General features: G+C 41.8%; 1 pseudogene; it reads left to right on the forward strand.

Annotated features, from left to right (window-relative positions):
• Nucleotides 1–5,351: 5,351 nt before the first annotated feature.
• Nucleotides 5,352–9,153, forward strand: LOC127687779 (zinc transporter 9-like; annotated as a pseudogene).
• The last annotated feature ends 375 nt before the right edge of the window (nucleotides 9,154–9,528 follow it).

Below are 9,528 nucleotides of genomic sequence, written 5' to 3' on the forward strand. Positions count from 1 at the left end.
GCACCAGTGCCCCATTTAGGGGTTAACCCACGTGGCCTTGTGCCCAATCAAATTTGGCAAATGGATGTAACTCACTATGCGGAGTTTGGGAAATTAAAATTTATACATGTTTGCATTGATACGTGCTCAGGACTTATTTTTGCTTCCCTGCATACCGGAGAAGCCTCTAGAAATGTAATTGATCATTGTTTACAAGCCTTTAATACCATGGGAGTACCCAAGGTCATTAAGACAGACAATGGACCAGCCTACACTGGTAAGAACTTTATCTCATTTTGTAAAGAATTTAATATAAAACTTAAAACTGGAATTCCTTATAATCCAAGGAATAGTGGAGCGCGCCCATCGCACGCTTAAAAATTGGCTTATTAAAACTAAGAAGGGAAATTTATATCCCCCTCGGTCCCCAAAGTCACATCTTGCCTTTGTTCTATTCGTTTTAAATTTTCTCCAAACGGATGCGGAAGGCCAGTCTGCCGCTGACAGACATTGGCATCCGGCTACTTCCAATTCCTACGCCATGGTTAAGTGGCGGGATCCTTTAAATAATTCTTGGAAAGGCCCAGACCCCGTTTTGATATGGGGAAGAGGCACGGTATGCGTTTTCTCACAGGAACAGGACGAGGCGCGTTGGTTGCCAGAGAGATTGGTAAGACAAGTGGATTCGACCCCCAAAACGGTTGGTAAGTATATTTAGGTCAGAAGGCTGTTTTTCAAGCCGCCCCCCATTCATTTGGGGAGATATAGTTCCTTTGCCTCCCATTCACTTGGGGAGATATAGTTCCTTTGTGTTCTTGCAAATTAAGTTGCAAGCCAGGCCTCTTGCCTGAGTGGATTCCACCCCCAAAACTGTAGGTAAGTATAATTAATTCAAAGGCTGTTTTTCAAGCCACCTCCCAGTTGCTTGGGGAGGCATAGTTCCTTTGTGTTCTTGCAAACTAAGTTGCAGGCCAGGGCTCTTCCCTGAGGCCACTGAATTTCAATTAAACCAAAAACCGGTTTGAGCTCCCAAGACTAACCAGACAGGTTCTCTTAATCTCCTTTTATATTTTAAGCAGATAACACTCAGAAGACGAAATTCCTTCAGCAATGGCCCTAGGTGGAGGTTGAGGTGGAGGATGGGTAGCCTTTTCAGCTAGCCAGCGCTTAGCCGCAGAGAATTTACTCTGCCAGTGGAAATCCTCGGAGATGAGGCTGCATGATACTCGGAATCATGCGTGTTTGTTATTACAACAAACATGGGCATCAGTTGAGGTGCGAGGCGAGGCACTGCAAGGGAAAGGGAAAAAATTCCTGGCTCCGAGTTTCCCTGAAAAGCACGCCCAGCTGCATGGGGGTTTGACATCGTAAGACTGTCCTGAAAAAGGCGGTCTAGCCCCCCCCCTGAAAAAAGATGTCGGTAACGCTTAAGGGGGCTGATGGCCAATGCTTTCACTCACTGGTGAATGCCCGTCATCCATTGGATGAACTTAATCATTTCCACTGAGTGGTTTTAAATTAATAATTAAGGGGGAATTGTATCCTCCCCCCCCCTGCAACTAAGTTGGCTAGCGGGCACCCAACTCTTCCGATGGCTACCTCCGGCCTTTGTTCTGTGAACAAAGGGGCTCCACACCTTGGCTATCGACACCGCCCCCAGGCCGGCGTTCACCTGAGCTGCCAGGCAGAAGGCAGACGACCCGCTGAGACTTGGAGCCAGAGGATTCACAGCACCGCCTTTGAAGCTACCGACTTCTGGGGGGTTGGCCGATCCCCCAAATGTCTATAAAACCTGTCTTCAATTTATTAAAAGCAGTCTTGACCAGAATCCTAGGCTTGACTCAAATCCCTTGTCTCTGTCCCTGTACCCCAAGATTCTCTCAACAGGTAACGTGGTTCACATGTAGCCGCTGGCGGCTACAGATGAGGTTCATGTTCAGGACATAATGGATATTTCTTAGTGACAGTCAATAGTTGATGACTTTATCTTAATAAAACCTAGTCTTCAATTCATATAAATAATTTTTTTTTAGTTGTGCCAGTACAGTGTCAGAGTCTGTCCACATTGACAGTATTTTGAGAGCTAACAAGAGAAGTTAGATACATGGCATGCTCCATAAAAAGCCCTGCTATTTCCTTGTGATGAAAGTTAAAGTAGAATCAAACTTGACTACACATAGGAACAAGAAAAAAGGAAATAAAAAAGTTCCCATTTGAGACAAGTTTCCTGCTAATAGGACCTGGAACTGCCCACAGTTACATCTAATATGTTACCTGGAAGGAAAGCTGGGGATAAAATAGAATGGGTCTGCAGGAGAGAATAAGGAGCCAAGAGAAAAGGTTTTCTCATTAAAGCTCAAATTTTAGTGAGGGTCTCCAAATACAAAGGTGGAGGGAAACTCTTCCCCTAAATTCCAGGGTGTGTTCATGGGAACTGGTCTGATTGTTCACTGGGCTTTGGCTCTACTGTTCAGGCAGCTGGGCAGGTCACCTACTTAATTCAGGAATTTGCAGATCTGGAAGAAGGAGGAACTTCACCTTTGACTGAATGTTCCACCCTAGGTGGAGAACACAGGAATTCCCACACAAAGGCTGGGAAAGGAACTTCTCCTTGGTTAAAGTCAAGTTCCTTCCAGGTGGGGCATATCACCCCAATAAGACTTTTTACAAGGAACCCTGCTTCTGAGATCCACCTACTGGTTCTATTGACAAGAGAAATCCTAATCTCCCTTTTATTTGAAGATTTTCTATCATTGAAGCAGATGAGGAAGGAACTTCAATGACAGAAAACCCCAGGTTTCTGTTGCTTTCTGAGACATGGATGGCCAAAATTCAAATCCTCAACAAGTCATCTTTCAGAATCTCTCTCATGTATTCAAGTAAACTTTCTGCTTTTCTAAAAAAAATTAAATGTTCCTAATACAGGGTGCTGAAATGGGTAGATTTAATTCATTAGTGATTTTCACACAAGATTCCTAAATGCATTTGTTTGGACATATTAGTTACAAATTCAGTTTCAGTAATAATGGTTCATATCACATTAAAAAAATAAATCAAATCACCACCCTAATGTCATTTAACCAAGAGCAAGCATAGATTTGAATTCTCTATTTCATTCTCCCTGGGTGTTCTGTTGTCCCTGTCTGCTTGTAATATGAAACAGTATCTCTTTCTTTTTCTCTTTCTCTTTCTTTTTCTCTTTCTCTTTCTCTTTCTCTTTCTCTTTCTCTTTCTTTCTCTTTCTCCTTCTCCTTCTACTTCTCCTTCTCCTTCTCTTTCTATTTCTCTTTCTTTCTCTTTCTCTCTGTCTCTCCCTGTCTCTCTCTTCCTCTTCTTCTTTCTCGCATTCTCTGTCCCTGTCTCTGTCTCTGCCTCTATCTGTCTTGCTGGCTGTGTGACTTACTGACTAATTCTATATGGCTCTCTCTGTGAGTGTGTCTCTCTGTCTCACTCTCTCATTCTGTGAGTGTGCGTGTATGTGTATACATGTGTGAATGTGTGCTTGTCTGTATCTTAACAAAGGTGTTTACTTTATATGCATTGGATAGTGCAGAAATCATTCCCTGGGAATGGAATTATGGATATTGTATAGAAATCTTTAACAGGTGATCTCTTGGGAATGATTAAGAGTGACTCAAATAATAAACAGTACTTGAAATGTTGCTTATAAAGAATTTAAAAGACACCAAGTATTGTTTTTATTGCAGAATGAATCATGGCAGCTCATTTCAGTGCAGGACTAGGTATATCCTCTTCCAATGAGAAAAGTAATCTCAGCCCAGTAAGGGGAACAGGATCCACAGATAGGCAACAGAGTTAGAGAAAAGCTCCAGTACAGTTGTTGGGATGAACCTGAAGACCTCTGCTACATATGTGTTGGAAGCATAGGTCCAGCCCATGCTCACACTTTCACTGGTGGTTCAGTCTCTGGAAGCCTCCCCCCCATGTGCCCAAGTTAGGTGACTCTATTGGTCTCCCTGTGGAGTTCCTATTCCTTCTGGGATCCTCAATCCTTGCCCCCAATCTTCCACAAAGCTTCCTGAGCTCCATCAAATATTGGGCTTTGGGCTTCTGCATCTGTTTCCATAAGATGTTGGGTGTATCATCTTAGAGGACCGTTTTGCAAGGCTTCTGTCTGCAAATATAACAGAATATCCTTAATAGTGCCAGGGATTTGTTCTTTCCCATGGGATAGATCTCAATTAATACCAGTCATTGGTTGTCTATTCTCTCTCAGTTTCTGCAATATCTTTGCCTCTGCTTTTCTTGCCTCTTAAATTCTTGCCAAAACAATTCTACATGCAAGGGATTTCCACATGACAATATTTATTGCTTGAACATAGCAAATAATTTGGATAAAGACCGTCTATATAAAGAAAATCTAAAATATATAAAAAAATGTTGGGTCACCGAGGCCACGACATCTGTATTCACTGGCTATATATTTGGAGTCACCTCAGCGCACAGGGGCAGCTGGGCGGCACTGTGCAGGCTTGGTGGCGGCCGGCCAGGCAGAGAACTGCCTCTGCAGCCAGGGATGGAAGAATTTAATGACATTTGAAAGCTTTGCATCATTAGTCATTAAGGAAATGCAAATCAAAACAACCCTGAGATTTCACCTCACACCAGTCAGAATGGCTAAGGTTAAAAACTCAGGAGACAGCAGGTGTTGGCGAGGATGTGGAGAAAGAGGAACACTCCTTTACTGCTGGTGGGATTGTAAGATGGTACAACCACTGTGAAAATCAGTCTGACGGTTCCTAAGAAAACTGGGCATGACAATTCTGGAGGACCCTGCTATACCTCTCCTGGGCATATACCCAGAGGATTCCCCCGCATGGAATAAGGACACATGCTCCACTATGTTCATAGCAGCCTTATTTATAATAGTTTGAAGCTGGAAAAAACCCAGATATCACTCATTGGACAAATAACAGAAAATGTGGTATATATACACAATGGAGTACTATTCAGCAATTAAAACCAATGAATTCATGAAATTTTTAGGCAAATGGATGGAACTGGAAAATATCATCCTAAGCAAGGTAACACAATCACAAAAGAATACACATGGAATGCAATCATTGATAAGTGGATATTAATTAGACCTGAAGGTCTGAATACTGAAGATTCAATTAGCATATCAAATGATTCCCATGAAGAAGGAAGAAAGGGGTCCTAATCCTGGAAAGGCTCGATCCAGCATTGTAGGGGAGTACCAGGAGAGAGAGAAGGGAAGGGGAAAGATAGGAGAATGGATGGAGAGAAGAGGACTTATGGGGCATATGAGGGGAGGGGAACTGGGAAAGGGGAAAGCTTTTAGAATGTAAACAAAAAATGTAGAAAATAAAAAAGAAGAAAGCTTTACATACATGGCTCCCAACATTTACCCATGTGCGTCTATTCTAAACCAAGTCAAGTTGTACTCTATGAATGTCCAGAAAGGAGGGCAGGGTTCACAAACTCCAAGAGTTGACAAAGTCCCTTCACTTGCACAAACAGCAGAAAATATAGGCGCAGAACTCAGAGCTCCACTTATGCAAGATCCTCTCCAAGTAAAAGTCAAAGCAGTCCTTAAGAAAAGGGAGTATGGATCAAAGTACACTAAGAATAACTTCATCACTGGAGTATGAGCAATGAACGATCTCTGGCTCAAGTCCAGTGATTTAGAACACCTACAAAAAATCAGGCGGCAAAGTCCCCATGACGACACTGAGTCCTTTACTGTGTTCCTGAGATCAGCTGTGGAAGCAAATGCTTGGGAAGTTTGGGGAAGCCTAGAAGCTCTTGCCAGAGAGAAAAAAAATGCGTAAAGAAGCAGAAATAGAATACAGAGAATGGCTGTTTAGAAACCAAAGAATATTAGGAGAATATTGTGATATCTTGGGAACCACAAAGCCATGCTCCAGAGCAGTATCAGTGTTCCTTAAGGGACCACAAAAAGTGGTGATGGTTGCTATTTGCATTAATGGCTTAAACTGCTTCTTTAAATTTCTTGCCTGGATTTATTCGGGTTCAGCAAGTATGTTCTCAGAAGCTATCACTCATTATCTGACACTTGTAACCAGGGTTTGCTAGCACTGGGCATCAGCAAATCTATACAGACACCAGATCCTTCTCACCTGTATGGCTTTTCTTTCTTTTTCTTTTCTTTTCTTTTCTTTTCTTTTCTTTTCTTTTCTTTTCTTTTCTTTTCTTTTCTTTTCTTTTCTTTTCTTTTCTTTTCTTTTCTTTTCTTTTCTTTTGTTTTCTTTTTTTTAGCTTCTAAGCTGCAATATTTTATTGTTAAAAAGTATCAGCCTTCCATCAAATAAGTTTTTTTCTTTTTATTATTGTTCGATGTATTTTTTATTTACATTTCAAAATGATTTCCCTTTTTCTGGCCCCCCATTCCCCGAAAGTCACATAAGCCCCCTTCCCTCCCCCTGTTTTCCCACCCCTTCCCACTTCCCTGTTCTGGTTTTGCCCTATACTGCTACACTGAGTCTTTCCAGAATGAGGGGCCACTCCTCTATTCTTCTTCTACCTCATTTGATGTGTGGATTATGTTTTGGGTATTCCAGTTTTCTAGGCTAATATCCATTTAATAGTGAGTGCATACCATGATTGAACTTTTGAGACTGGTTAACTCACTTAGTATGATGTTCTCTAGCTCCATCCGGTTGCCTAAGAATTTCATGAATTCATTGTTTCTAATGGCTGAATAGTACTCCATTGTGTATATATACCACATTTTTTGCATCCATTCTTCTGTTGAGAGATACCTGGGTTCGTTCCAGCTTCTGGCTATTATAAATAGGGCTGATATGAACATAGTGGAGCACGTATCCTTATTACCTGCTGGGGAATCCTCTGCGTATATGCCCAAGAGTGGTATAGCCGGATCTTCCGGAAGTGACATGCCCAGTTTCCTGAGGAACAGCCAGACTGATTTCCAGAGTGGTTGTACCAGTTTGCAACCCCACCAACAGTGAAGGAGTGTTCCTCTTTCTGCACATCCTCACCAACACCTGCTGTCTCCTGAATTTTTAATCTTAGCCATTCTGACTGGTGTAAGGTGAAATCTCAGGGCTGTTTTGATTTGCATTTCCCTAATGACTAATAAAGTTGAGCATTTTTTAAGATGCTTCTCAGCCATTTGAAGTTCTTCCAGTGAAAATTCTTTGTTTAGCTCTGTACCCCATTTTTAATAGTGTTATTTGGTTTTCTGGGGTGTAACTTTTTTATTTCTTTGTATATATTGGATATTAGGCTCTAACTGATGTAGGGTTGGTGAAGATCTTTTCCCAATTTGTTGGTTGCTGATTTGTCCTATTGATGGTGTCCTTTGCCTTACATAAACTTTGTAATTTTATGAGGTCCCATTTGTCAATTCTTGATCTTAGAGCATACGCATTTGGTGTTCTGTTCAGGAACTTTCCCCCTGTACTGATGTCCTCCAGGGTCTTCCCCAATTTCTTTTCTATTAACTTTAGAGTGTCTGGCTTTATGTGGAGGTCCTTGATCCATTTGGAGTTGAGCTTAGTACAAGGAGACAAGGATGGATCAATTCTCATTCTTCTGCATGCTGACCTCCTGTTGAACCAGCACCATTTGTTGAAAAGGCTATCTTTTTTCCATTGGATGTTTTCAGCCCCTTTGTTGAGGAACAAGTGGCCATAGGTGTGTGGGTTCATTTCTGGATCTTCAGTCCTGTTCCATTGATCCGCCTCCCTGTCACTGTACCAATACCATGCAGTTTTTAATACTATTGCTCTGTAGTATTGCTTGAAGTCAGGGATACTGATTCCCCCAGAAGTTCTTTTGTTGTTGAGATTGAGGTACTAGCTCTGGCAATTAGACAACATAAGAAGGTCAAAGGGATACAAATTGGAAAGGAAGAAGTCAAACTATCATTATTTGCAGATGATATGATAGTCTACCTAAGTGACCCAAAAAACTCCACTAGAGAACTCTTACAGCTGATAAACAACTTCAGCAAAGTGGCAGGTTATACAATCAACTCAAGGCAAGTCAGTAGCCTTCCTATACTCAAAGGATAAGCAGGCTGAGCAAGAAATTAGGGAAATGACACCCTTCACAATAGCCACAAACAGTATAAAGTACCTTGGGGTCACTCTTACCAAACACGTGAAAGATCTGTATGACAAGAACTTCAAGATTCTGAAGAACGAAATGGAAGAAGACCTCAAAAAATGGAAAAATCTCCCATGTTCATGGATCGGCAGGATTAATATAGTTAAAATGGTCATTTTGCCAAAAGCAATATACAGATTCAATGCAATACCCATCAAAATCCCAACTCAATCCTTCATAGAGTTAGAAAGTGTAATTCTCAAATTCATCTGGAATAACAAAAAACTCGTATGTCTTTTCTAATATGCGCTATATTTCTTCACTGATTAGGGGTGTTGGTATTTTCATGATGGGCGACAGGACTCTCTTGGTATCATGGAATCATGGGATTACTTCATGTTCAACCAATGGAATCCCTTCTCTAGGCATATTGAATTTTAGCAGGCTAGTTGGTGTCTGAAGGAGCAACACTTCTCGTTGCCATAAATGAACTTCGCAGGAGTGCCCAGGCCAAGGGAATGTCATTTTATAAGTATGTCATAGAAAGTCGTGATCAAGTACAAATGTTATTCTATTGGAGGAGACTGCGACTGTCTTAGGAGTGATTATAGCGGCTACCTGCATGGGCCTTACCTCATAACAGGCAATCCATTGTATGGCAGCCTGGGCTCCTTGGGTGTGGGCACCTTACTCAGTGTGGTCTTGGCATTCCTCATCTACACTAACACAGAAGCACTCCTGGGACAGTCCATCCAGCCAGAGCAAGTGCAGAGGCTGACTGAACTCCTGGAAAATGACCCATCAGTAAGGGCAATCCATGATGTTAAAGTCATGGATCTGGAACTAGGGAAAGTCAGATTTAAGGCAGAAGTTGATTTTGACGGACAAGTTGTTACAAGATCATATTTTCAAAAGCAAGATTTTGACCAAATGATGCAAGAAATTCAAGAGGTGAAAACTCCTGAACAGTTAGAAGCTTTTATGCTTAAACATGGAGAAAATATTATTGACACTCTAGGAGCTGAAGTAGACAGGCTTGAGAAAGAGTTGAAGAATCAAAGTCCTGATGTTTGACATGTAGATCTTGAGATCCTATAGATAGGATGAGTCACTTGGGACGTGGAGATTTCTTCCTCCCCACTGGAGGGTCAGTGACTGCAGAAGCTGAGTCTTCGCGGACAGATGGGATGTGTTCTCCACATGCTGAGCAGCTGAATGTGCTGTAGGACTCAGATTTTCCTCTAATCATGTCTTTGTACTTCTGTAGGGACATCGACTTAGGTCACCCACCATGTCTCCTTTCAGCCAGTCTGTGTTGAACCATGGAATCATGTTTTCCTTCTTAACATGGTACGACATTTCCCTATGGACTTGAAGCATAGGTCACAACTGAAACATTTGGTCCACTGAAGTTCTAATCTCAAGTCTTCTGGCTAAACCTCACTGTGTGGCATTTAAACTGTGTTTTGAGGG

This window comes from Apodemus sylvaticus, chromosome 6 (genome assembly GCF_947179515.1).
Source record: "Apodemus sylvaticus chromosome 6, mApoSyl1.1, whole genome shotgun sequence".
NCBI lineage: Eukaryota > Metazoa > Chordata > Mammalia > Rodentia > Muridae > Apodemus > Apodemus sylvaticus.